The sequence below is a fragment of the Dipodomys merriami genome, unplaced genomic scaffold (assembly GCF_024711535.1).
Source record: "Dipodomys merriami isolate MVZ:Mamm:240054 unplaced genomic scaffold, mDipMer1.0.p SCAF_26, whole genome shotgun sequence".
NCBI lineage: Eukaryota > Metazoa > Chordata > Mammalia > Rodentia > Heteromyidae > Dipodomys > Dipodomys merriami.
This window is the reverse complement of record NW_027204048.1, coordinates 10,376,032-10,386,896: the sequence shown is the minus strand read 5'-3', so window position 1 is coordinate 10,386,896 and position 10,865 is coordinate 10,376,032. Positions and strand designations below refer to the sequence as shown.

General features: G+C 38.8%; 1 long non-coding RNA gene across 3 annotated transcripts in view; it reads right to left on the bottom strand.

The window, feature by feature from the left end:
• Positions 1-664: 664 nt before the first annotated feature.
• Positions 665-10,865, bottom strand: part of LOC138836967 (uncharacterized) — a 102,768-nt gene continuing 92,567 nt past the window's right edge. For 2 of the 3 annotated variants that reach the window (XR_011375132.1, XR_011375130.1), the window contains one exon: positions 665-1,801. This is a non-coding gene — a long non-coding RNA (uncharacterized lncRNA). The remainder of the gene's footprint in view (positions 1,802-10,865) is intronic. The other variant, XR_011375131.1, reaches the window with a different exon arrangement.

Here is a 10,865-nt window from a genome sequence, read left to right as displayed (position 1 = left end):
TCTAATCCTGTAGAATCCTGAGAGCTTCAGACTCCCTCTGATGTGAGTATTTATGCCACCCAAACTGGCAAATGCTAATAATAGTCAGAGTTTTTATTCCTGGAAAGTCAAATATTAAACATGTACCAGGAGTGACAGCGTTTCATTTCCTCATTAATACATCTCCAGCACCTATAACATGGTCCACTACCTGGAAGACTTATAATAAATATTCATTGAGTAAATGAATGAATGCTCCAATCACAGCTCAAATAGTGTTCCGATTGATCCACACCTGTAAAGAATGTGACCTTCCAGTTTTATTAATGGGCATGCTTTCAAAACGTAGCTGTGATCTGTTCTTTGTTTCCAGGCATTTCTTTATTTGAAAAACTGGGTTACCTTCCATTTTAGTAATCAGCACCGATGACCTAACTGAAGCGTGTGATACATTAGAAGAACTAGTTCCCCAGTGACCAGTGAGTCATGCCAGGAAACATATAAGCCCTGCCATCAATCAGTATCATCTTTTCCACCCCTCCCACTCCCTCTTTTTGCAACATTTGAAGTAGTAACAATTTTCCAGAAGTTGACATACACAGTAATATATATATATATATATATATATATACATATATAATACATATTTATGGACTATGTGTAAATTCCACCAAAAGTTCAGCATTGAACACAGGCAAAGGTTGAACTGTTTGGTGGAACTTACACATGATAAAAAGCTTTTTATTTTTTTTGGTGGAACTTACACATGATAAAAAACAAAACCCTTTTTATTTTCAGCAACAATAGTGAACGTTGGTGAGTGAGATAGAAGAAATTAAGTGGCATGAAATCTAACCAGGAGCAAAATCCAGGCTTTAAAGTCTGTCATGAAGATTATAGCTGCAAAATTGTCACTCCAAGATTAATGGACCTCACAGAAAATAAAAGCACCTTATGCCCTTTAGGCCCCAAAGAGCCAAGAAAGTGCAGTACTAATCTGGTGGGAGGACAAAGAGAGTCCTCAAGAGTAAAACAATAGGTATTGTTTAACGTTATGACATGCTCTGAGTTTCAGCTCACTGAGAACTACGATTTATAAGACGATAGATGTCCAAATGGCATTTCCCCAAATTCCATCTCTGCTTAAAATACCAGTGTCCTTTCAAAGCAGGTTGATCTCAGTTAATTTATTTTTGTAGGTTCCAAGCAATTCTGTCGGGGCTAGTCTGGTAGGAGGGAGAGGAAACAAAGGAGATGAAACAGATTAGTAATCCTCCCCCACTTTGCTCTTTTGGTGCCAGTCCTGGGGCTTGAACTCAGGGCCTGGGTGTTGTCCCTAAGCTCTTTTGCTAAGGGCTAGTGCTCTACCACTTGAGTGACAGCTTGACTTCATGTTGTTTTAGTGATTAATTGAAGCTAAGACTCTCATGGACTTCCCTGCCCTGTCTGGCTTTGACCCATGATTCTCCCATTTCAGCTAGGATTATAGAGCCAATGAGCCTCATACCAGTGAGCCACTGGTACCTAGCAAAAATGAACAGTATTTGGTTGAATATCCTTTTCATTTCTGAAATTCCAAGAAGTATAACAAATCTTTTGTCTGTTTGTATGAAAAAAAGCCTCATTAGTTTTATAAATATGAGTGGGGTTTTTGCAAAAGTCAGACCTCACCACTGACAGAGTAGCTACTCAGTGATTCATTGCTTCAGAGTCATATCAATCATTTCCACTACTGAAAATGCAGCTGCCATTCTTCAGGCATTGTCAGGGTCCAAAGAATTGAAAGCAGGCAGGAAAGTTGGGATGAAGCCTCACCTTCCTCCTATAGAAATTAGAGAAAGTGAAATTAGAATCACATCTATGAAAATCTCTTGCCATTTCAAAGCTTGGTTATGTTAGAAAATCAATTCATGTATCAAAATCTCATGCAGGACAAAAACTCTCCTCCTTTCATTTCTAGGCAGTCATTTTTGTTACAAAAGTAGATGCCATCAATAAGTATTGTTAATACTTCTGGGCCAACAGGAGCCTTCCATGTACATACCCTACAGCAATGAGAGTCCAAAACTCTAACAAGCCAGTTCCCAAAGCTCCTACTGTATAAAGAAAACTACACTGGCAACCCTGGGGAAGATAGTGGGTTGCTGACACCATTTTTCAGTGTCTCCATTAGACAGAACTTAAACAGCAGGAACATGGTTTCAGAAACAAAACCAAAAAACAGGCAAGTTAGTAAACTAGGGGAATATGCCAGTGAAAGTGTAGTTGGAGAGAGGCTAGAGAAAATAATAGTGAACTTAAGTCCCTAAAGCAAACAAAAAAAACCCATAAAAACAAACAAGAAAAAGTGAGGTACTGGTGGCTCAGGCCTTCAATTCTAGCTACTCAGAAAGCTGAGATCTATGGATCACTGCTGGAAGCCAGTTGAAGCAGCAAAGTTTATGAGACTTTTAACTCCAATGAAGCACTACAACAGCTAGAAATGAAGCTGTGGCTCACACTCAAGTGTTAGAGTGACAGCCTTGAGGAACTCAGGGACGGTAAGTACCCAGGTCCTGAATTCAAGCCACAGGACTGGCACACACACACACACACACACACACACACACACACACACACACACACACACACACACACACACGAAAAAACCTTGATCTCAGGGACAGTAAGTACCCAGGTCCTGAATTCAAGCCACAGGACTGGCACACACACACACACACACACACACACACACACACACACACACACACACACACACACACACACACACGAAAAAACCTTGATCTCAGGGACAGTAAGTACCCAGGTCCTGAATTCAAGCCACAGGACTGGCACACACACACACACACACACACACACACACACACACACACACACACACACACACACACACACGAAAAAACCTTGATCTCAGGGACAGTAAGTACCCAGGTCCTGAATTCAAGCCACAGGACTGGCACACACACACACACACACACACACACACACACACACACACACACACACACACACACATACACACACACACGAAAAAACCTTGATCTCAGGGACAGTAAGTACCCAGGTCCTGAATTCAAGCCACAGGACTGGCACACACACATACACACACACACACACACACACGAAAAAACCTTGATCTCAGGGACAGTAAGTACCCAGGTCCTGAATTCAAGCCACAGGACTGGCACACACACACACACACACACACACACACACACACACACACACACACACACACACACACGAAAAAACCTTGATCTCAGGGACAGTAAGTACCCAGGTCCTGAATTCAAGCCACAGGACTGGCACACACACACACACACACACACACACACACACACACACACACACACACACACACACACGAAAAAACCTTGATCTGACACAGCCCCAAACTACCTCATAACAGAAGTAGGACATGTTCTGTTCCTTCCACCATCTCAGAGCAATTTTCTTTTCCTTTTTTAATTTTAAAATTTAATTTTATTGTAATGGTGGTATAGAGGGGTTACCGTTACATAAGTAAGGTAATGAATACATTCCTTGTTGAACATTATTACCCCCTCTTTCATTTTTTCTCCTACTTTCTCTTCCCCCTGACTCCCTCTACCCCAAGTTGTAAAGTTCATTTCCAATGAAGTGTCTTGTGAGTATCGCTGTTGCATTGGTTTACCCTTGGTTCTTTTTCTCACCATTTTGTTATTCTCCTTCCCTATCCTAAATCAGATAAATCTTTATACAAGACACAGGGCACAAAAATAAAAAAAAAACAGTGACATCAGGGGATAAACCAAAGTGGGGGTGAACAAAAGAAAAAAGAAATAACTTCACATAGTATATAAAAATAACATTAAAATAAATTTAAAAAGAAAACACCAAACGAACATAAACAAAGCCACACTAATGCTACCAGCACAACCATGTTCTTTACAGCATTGTTTACCATAGCTAAGATATGGAACCAACCCAGACGCCCTTCAGTAGATGAATGTATCAAGAAAATGTGGTATCTATACACAGTGGAATTTTCTGGAATTTTCCATTAAACAAATGACATTGCCCCATTTGTAAGAAAATGGAAAGACTTGGGGAAAAAATAATATTAAGTGAAGTAAGCCAGACCCAAAGAAACATAGGCTCCATGGTTTCCCCTCATTTGTAATAATTAGTATATGTCTAGGATAGTCCTAGTAGAGGATCACAATAGCTCAATAGCTATGTACATATGACAGTATAAAATGATGCTAATTTTTTCCTTTATTTTTTTTCCTCTTCTCTGGCAAGAGCCACTATGTGAGTCATGCTGTAAACAAAATATTTGCACAGAGGCCAGCCATCACAGCCCAGGACGCTGGATAAAAACAGAAACTGACCAGGGTTGTGTCTTTCTATCCAGAGTCATGCAACGGAGGGGCCCACCCAGTTCCATTGCTCATGAGAGACATTCACTAAAGGAGCTGATTAGGGATCTACATTCTTGGACCTTGAAGGTAAGGGATGGGGGGTGGTACGTCTTAACTTTTCAATCCAAGACTAAAAGAAGGAACACAAGCTACCAAGCTGGGTAGGGAGACTTCTCTATAATCAACCTGACCTATTAAGGCACTACACAACACACCTAGCATGTAGATGTGAGTATAACTGCCCACAAGAGACTTTCACTGAAATGAAAGAGAGTAAGAGCCCCGCTAACTCTCCTGCTGACCAAGTCAGAAGAGCCACTGGATAGTTTTTCTGTCTGGGGCAAGATATGGGTGGGCTTCAAGAATGGTGGAGTGTTTCTTGGCCCATCATCTGTGCTTGGAGAGCCTCAAATTCAACCTCACACTCCGGAAAATGCCCCACTTCCATCAGAATTCAAGAGTGTAGCCCAATCTCTGGAAATTTCTGCTTTTCCACAGGATCTGCCCTGCTTCACTGTAGCAGCTTCCCCAGCTATATCCAACACCTTCAGCTAAGTTAAGTTATAAAACCCCGAGGATTGTAGCATGTGGGGAGCAAACACCATGCGTTATGATCCCAGAGGCTTTACAGAGGACTGTGAAAGGCCAAATAAAATACTAAATATTTAAATAAAGTAAAAAGTGATTGGGAACCTTAGCTTTCTCGCGAGATTTCATTCTGCTGTGGCCCTTGTTAAACACAGTTGGCTCTCTGTCTCATCTGAGAGGAAATAAGAGGAAATAAAATGGCAAAAGTCATAACATACAAATACACACTCTACAGAAGGGAAGGACTATCATATGGCATTTATTGGAGATAAGAGTGTCATCAACTTTTCTACACAGATCCTCAGATCTCAGCCTTCTGAGCAGCTAGGATTATAGGTGTGAGCCACCAGTGCCCAGTTGATTTCTTTTTTGACATAGAAAATCATTACCAGGTGCCAGTGACTCACATCTGGAACTCAACCTACTAGGTTGAGACACTGGGAATCACAGTCCCAGGAAGAAAGCATTCTTCTCAATGAAGAGGGTCATGGACACAGTGACGCACACCTGACATCCTAGCTACCAAGAAGTCTAATAGGTGGATAGCACTGGTATATACCCACATGTGTCTGGCGGAAATCCAGACCCTGTCCTAAAAATATCAAGCGAAAGTCAGGGCTGGATATATAACTCAGTGGGAAGAGTATCTAGCAAAAGTGGGGACTAGAGTTCAAATCCAAGTATTGTCAAATCATTGCACGTGTTTCTGGAGTATCATGCTGCATTTCAACAGATGTACTCATCAGTTACTATCCAAACCAGGGAAAACATATTTATATTCTCAAATAGATTACCATTTTGTGGTTACAAACATTCAAAAAGTATTTCTTCTAGCTACTGTGTATGTGTGTGTGTGTGTGAGAGAGAGAGAGAGACAGAGAGACAGAGAGAAAGCCAGAGAGAGAGAAAGAGAGAGAGAGAGAGAGAGAGAGAGAGAGAGAGAGAGAGAGAGAGAGAGAGAGAGAGAGAGAGAGAGAGAGAGAGAGAGCGTGAATGCCAGTCCTGGGGCTTGAACTCACAGCCTGTCCCTCAATATATTTTTGCTCAAGGCTAGTGCTCTAACACCTGAGCCACAGAGCCACATCCAGTATTTTTGGTAGGTTAGCAAGGATAAGAGTCTCAATCATATTAAGTGATGTAAGCCAGACCCAAAGAAACTTAGGCTCCATGGTTTCCCTCATTTGTAATAATTACTATATGTCTAGGAAAGTCCTAGTAGGGGATCACAATAGCTCAATAGATGTGTACATATGACGATGTAAAATGCTGTTAATCGAAATGAACTCCAAGAGGGTTTTTTTTTGTTGTTGTTGACCATGTTGTCATCAATATACTATATCAAGTTGTTGGGTTTTTTTTTTCTCTTTCCCTTTGGTTTATCCCTGGTAGTCTCTGTTTTTGATTCTGGTCCCCTGTGTTTTGTGTATATGTTTATCTGATTTGGGGAAGAAAGAGAGAATAACAAAACTGTGAGACAAAGGACAAAGGGTGAACCAATGCAACAGCGATACTCACAAGACACTAGGTTGGAAATGAACTGTACAACTTTTGCGGGGCACAGTTGAGGGGAGAGGGAAAGTGGGAGAAAAACAAAGGAGTGAGTAAATAAGAAATGTACTCATTACCTTACTTATATAACTAGCCACTCTGTACAGCACCTTTACAACAAAATAAAATAAATTTTTTTTAAAAAAGATGTTAATAAGGGCAGTCTCCAAGACTATATAATAAATTATGTTGTTGTATGCAAAAACAAAGAGTCTCACAGACTTTCCTGCCTGCGCTGGCTTTGAACCCCCATCCTCAGATCTCAGCCTCTTGAGTAGCCAGGATTATAGGTGTGAGCCACCAGTGCCCAACTTCTAGTTATTTTGAAATATACAGCACAGCATCATTATCTATAGGCATTCTACTCTGCAATAGAACACAGAATTTATTTATCCTAAGTACATCTTGCTGATCATTGATCAACATTTTCCCATCTCTTTTTTCCCCTTAAATCTTTCCTGCACCCTGGCAGTCGCTTCCCAACTTTTATAAGATATATTTTTTTTTCTTTTTCAGATTCTCTTTTAAAATCATATATTTGTCTTTCTATGCCTGCCTTATCTGTCTTACCATTATGTCCAAGCCTACATATGTTGTGATGAATAAAGGATTTCACCCACATTTTCATTACCCATTCATTATTTGACAGAAAGCTAAGTTGTTGCTATTTCTTGGTTAGTATGACTAGTCAATAAACATTCAATAAACATTGACGTGCAGATATCTGTTCAACATACTGATTGCAACCAATTATTAAAAGCCATAAGTATATTTTCCACAACATAATAAAGCAAGAAATCAATAACACAAAAACAAGCAACTAGAATAAAACAACATAATCTAGAAAACAATCAATGAAACAAAAAATTAAGAGGGAATTAAAAAAAATCTTTGTGAAGCAAGTGAAAATGAAAATACAACATAGCAAAATCTATCTGATATAACAAAAGAATTACTGAAATGCAGATTTATCGCTACATTGTAAAAGTAGAAAGATACGAACAATCCATTATTGCACTTTAAAGAACTAGAAAAACAAGAGCGAATGAAACCAAAAATTAGCAGAAGGTAAGAGATAATAAAGATTAAAGAAGAAATTAATAAAACAGAGACTAAAACCAATACAGAATAATAATTGATTTTTTTCAAAGTAATGCACTCTAAGCTAGACCAAGTAACAAAAAGTAAGAGAAAAGATTCAAAATCAGAGACAAAAAGCAAATTCAATTGACATCACAGAAATATAAAAGATAAAAAAAGAAACCCTATGATAAAAAAGAAATCCTATATACCGAGAAATTTGATAACTAAGAAAAAAATGGACAAATTCTGGGACATAAACATCTTGTCTAGAATGAATCATGAAGAAACACAAAACCTGAATGTTCAATAATGACATATGAGATTCATTCAATAGTAAAGAATCTCCCAGAAAAGCCCAGGACCAGATGGTTCCACAGCTGAATCTTATTTGGAAAACTACTCTCATCTTTTAAAATTTATTCTTAAAAGTTGAAGAGGAATGCTGAACACTGGTGACTCATACCTGGAATTCTAGCTACTCAGGAAGCTGAGATATGCATGAAGCCAGCCTAGGCAGAAAGCCCATGAGACTCTTATCTCCTATTAACCACCAAAAAGCCAGAAGCGGAGCTGTATCTCAAGAGGAAGAATGCTAGTCTTGAGCAAAGAAGCTCAGGGACAGTGCACAGGACCTGAGTTCAAGCTCCAGGACCTGGTTATATATATATATATATATATATATATACACACACACACATATACATATATATGTACTATATATTATATACATATGTGTGTGTATATATATATATATATATATGTTGGTTTAGCTAAGAGCTCTTTTTTTTCAAAAAATTAATTGTTGTATGATATATATATATATATATACACACACATATAGTATGTATGTGTGTGTGTGTGTGTGTGTGTGAGGAAAAAATTCTTCTAAACTCATTCTATGAGACCAGCAGTACTCTGACACTAAAACCAAAGATACAGAACAAAAAGAAAAGCAACTGATTAATATTTTTGGTAAATATAGCTGCAAAGATCTTTATCAAGGTGCTAGTAAGCTAAGACCAATAGCAAATCCAAAGCGTTATTCACTGTAATCAAGCAGAATTCATTGCAGGATGCAATGTGTCAACATAAGCAAATCAATAAATGTGGTGCACCACGTCGGTATTACAAAAGATAAAAAAGAATCATAGATCATCTCATTTGATACAGAAAAAGCATTTGATTAAATTCAATATCCTTCATGGTTAGAAACTCTGAACAAATTATTTATAGGAGGAATGTATCTCAACACAAGAAAGTCTATATTCATAACAAGACCCCAACTGAATGGGGAAAAGCTCAAAAGCTTTAGTACTAAACTCTGGATCAAGACAAGAATGGGCACTTGGAACTTTTATCCAACATAATACAGAAACGTCTACTCAGAGCAATCAGGCAAAATAAAGAGATAAAGGTTCTTCAAGCTAATAGGAGAAAGTCAAGATGTGAGTCCTCATTCAGTATTTACTGAATTGAACTGGTTTAGAGTTATTTAGAGAAAAGGCAGAACTTTAGCAGCTGCTCAAATCAATAGCAAAGACCGTATGCTCATATTGAGCGTATGCTCAATAATAACAGCTAATATTCTGTCTTAGGCGTTACACTGTTGAAATAAATGCATGCTGTCACATAAGTTGGCACACTAAGTACTATTAACACCTTAATTTAATGGATAAAGAAAAGTGCCTCAAATCATGTAATTACTCAGCAGAAGAAATGATGAGATTCCTTACTTTTTTTTAAATGGAACCCAAGGTAAACACATACACAGCACAATAAACATAATTTGAATACAAACTACCTTCACAGATCTGAAATGACCCCCTTCAATACATAACATTGCTGGATTTTCCAAGCTGCAAAATTTTCTCTGGGCAAAAGTTTGAATCACTCAGTGCAAATTTTAGATTGAATATCTTTCCCACTTGTTTCTATGTTCTTTGACTTCTCCTGACTTACCAAGATGGCAGAGCATTTTCCAAATGGATCCTGAACGCCAACTTTCTCCAAGCCTCATCTTCTCCCTGACTATTGAGGAAGAAAGGGATATAAACTATTTTCCTCTCCTGAGCCATTGGCGGTTACACATTCTCCTTCACATGGCTGTAGAGGAAGGAAGCAATAATTGTTGATGCTGGTGTGTGCTTTTGTTTAAAGGAATTGGAATGAAATGTGCCTAAGGAAAAAAAAATGATTTCGATTTTATTTTATTTTATTTGGTGTGCAAAAATTTCATTATCTCCAAACCACAGGCACCAGAATGGTATCTGGCAAGGGAAACAAAGTGGGAGATGTAAGGAAAGAATAGATTAGGAGAAGCTTTGAAAGCAGGCAGCTGAGTTTAGATTTGATGTGGTTGGGAAATAGAGATCCCTTGAGGGTTTCGAGTATGGAAGTGATGTGATAGAAACCTTGATTAAGGGAAATGAAATACAAGCAGGACAAATTGAAGGGAAGGACTAAAACCTGAGTCGAGGCAGTGATCCAGACTCCAGGGAGCTGGAAAAGCGAAGGGAATTGCAGAAAGAGCTAGGCTTCTATATCAATTAACTAACACAGCCAGGTGCTGGTGGCTCATGCCTGTAATTCTATGCACTCAAGAGGCTGAAACCTAGAGCATCTCAGTAGTTCTAAGGCAGCAGGGAGAAAAGACCAAGATCCTTCATCTCCATTTGATCAACACAAAGCTAGACTGGTGATGTGGCTTACCTGGTAGACTAGCAGCTGGGAAGGGAAAAACTGAGCAAGACCATAAGGCTCTAATTTCAAGTAGTTCAAGCCCCAGCACTGACACACACACACACACACACACACACACACACACACACACACACACACACACACACAAATTAACCCATACTCATGCCCACCTCTAATTCACTTTGCTACCAAGTTACTAGCCAAGTTTTTTATGCTCTTACTGTACTTGGAGGAGCAAAAATAAAACACAAGGAGCTGAATATTGATCAGAAAATTTTATTTCTGCCAGGCACTGGTGGCACAGGCCTATAATCCTGGCTACTTAGAAGGCTACGATCATAGGATCGCAGTTCAAAGTCAACTTGAGACTCTTATCTACAACGAACCAACAACAACAACAAGCCAGAAGTAGAGCTATGGATCAAGTGGTAGAGCACTAGCCTTTAGCACAAAAGCTCAGAGACAGTGCCCCGGCCCTAAGTTCAAACACCACTTCTAGTACAAATAATAATAATAATAATAATAATAATAATAATAATAATAATAATAATAATAATAAATTTC